Genomic DNA, 2,334 nt, shown 5'->3' with positions numbered 1-2,334 from the left:
TGAATTTACAATTTATGGCGCTTTTCCATTACGTGGTACCTGCTCGACTCGCCTCGACTCTACTCGCCTTTTTTGGTTTTCCATTACGAAAAAAAGTCCCTGGTACCTGCTAACAGGTACTTTTTTTAGTACCACCTCAGTCGAGGTTCCAAGCGAGCTGAGCCGATACCAAAAGGTGACGTGAAAGCGACAGAGGGGGGTGTCCTGAACAAACCCGCCATTTTTAAATAGTTTAGCCAGCTGTGTTTATTTTTGCTGCTTCCAGCTTCATTTGAAACAAAATGTGTCTTCTGGCTGTGGCAACAACAACACATCTTCCACGTTCTGTGTGTGTGTCGCGTTAGGTCACGGCAGTTTACTGCGGCGCCGCTATGACGACCAGCCACGCTGAGGCGGTACTAAAATCTGCAATGGAAAACGGACGCACAGTGAGGCGAGTAGAGTCGAGGCGAGTCGAGCAGGTACCATGTAATGGAAAAGCGCCATAAGTGGCAACTTAAAAAGTGCAATCAGTCAGCGTTTCTAAACATTAGCTCAAGTAGAGCTCATTGGTGTCAAATCCACATTTCACTTTCGCAAATGTTTGGTGTCATTTATGCAGCAACGATAGCTACAGAATGTCATTAGTTTTGCAGGTATTTAGTCACAAACCAAATGAGTCAAATTGAAGTTTTGAACTGATGATGGATGCTAGGTGAAAAGTTAAGGGATCGCCAAAGTTAGAACAATTAATCCTAAAACAAAGACATGAATATGCACCAAATTTCACAGCGATCCATCCAGCAGTTGTTGGTATATTTCACTTAAAACCACAACCTGCGTGTGGCACTAGAGAAAATATTCAGAGGATCACCTTTTCTTTAGCATATTTGTTTAGGGATGTATAAGAAAAAAAGTGTTTGAACAACTGACCAACTTTGCTATCTTTTGAGCAACACCAAAAGCAAGGCTAAAAACTCTAGCAACCTCAAAAAGGTAGCCATTTCTAGAAAATCTGATTAATTTGGGACTTTTTCACCAAGTTAACCCCTCAGAATACATATCACCCCTTCACAGGGGCTGTTATCGGCTCCCATCTGTCCTCCTGACCACAGGAAGTAATCGGGGTCATGTGAAATATGGTGCTGATTTTAACAAACACAAGTGCCAGCCAATTGTTTAATCTCTTCCTAAACATTAAGTGGTACAATTGGATAGAGTTGTACTTGAGTACTGTTGCTCTTTGGAGCTTTATTACAAGGGCTCTTGACTCATGACCTCGGTCTTTTTTTTAGAATCGTCTCAGGATGAAATTTGATCTCAGCAACTTGCATAGGTAGAAAGCCAGGCCAACGGTTATTTCTAAATCTTAAACTTAATGTGGAAACTTGCAGGTCTGTGCCAGCCGACATCCAGTGTTCCCTCATTCCTCATTTAAAATTCAGACAAAATGTTCCAACATCCTAAACCCTCGACAGCTGAGAGTGTCGGGCTTCTCTGAGCAGCACGGACATACTCAGAAACTACTGCCATGACCATGACTGGACCTGCAGTCAGTGTGGGTCTGATCGACCTCTAGGAGGATCAGATACAAGAAGAGGCCATAATGTACCTTTGTACAGCCAAGTGGGCTGCATAACAAACAAACAGTGCCAGAGGGGAGCTGAGAGGACACTGAGGGGCTGCAGATCAAGATGAATGGTCAACATGAGTTAGGGTCTGATCACTAGATAGTCACCTGCTAGATGTTGAAAGACTTAAATTACCTTATACTGCTTGCAGTAGGAAAAGTAGGACATGTAGATCGGTCATATTTAATTAAATCATCCCTCAGTTAAGGCTCTTGTGATTTTAAGAAGTTGGCAACACCAAAGACTACCCTTGTTAATTGTGTGACAGAGCCAGTGAAGAGCAATAGCAGTTTAAACCTACACTATGGATTTGATGACAACAGTAAAGATAATGGTTTTGGTTTTGTGCTTGCACAAAAGGCTCCAAAAGGGATCCAGTTGCAAAAAAAAAGAAAGATTAAGATTTTAACCTAAACTTTGAAACGGTGGAAAATATCCTGTTACAGAAATATTAGGCTGCACTCAAGCCAGGAAATTACAGTCTAATAGGTTTATAAAAGAAGACTTTTAAACTAAACTGGTATTATGTTTTTAAAAGTCCTCAGATAGCCAGTCAATATGAAGAGGTTTAAAGTTCCTTGGATGAGAGTAAAAGCCCTCCTCTTGCAATAACATTGACCATTTTTTTTATTTAAACAATAGAAAGTCTTATATCAGTCTTATATCAACATATGTAATAAAAGGGTTTCTGCAGTGTTCAGTGAGTGTTTAATACCACATAGAA

The sequence above is a fragment of the Sander vitreus genome, chromosome 16 (genome assembly GCF_031162955.1).
Source record: "Sander vitreus isolate 19-12246 chromosome 16, sanVit1, whole genome shotgun sequence".
Classification (NCBI taxonomy): domain Eukaryota; kingdom Metazoa; phylum Chordata; class Actinopteri; order Perciformes; family Percidae; genus Sander; species Sander vitreus.
This window is presented reverse-complemented; position numbering follows the sequence as displayed.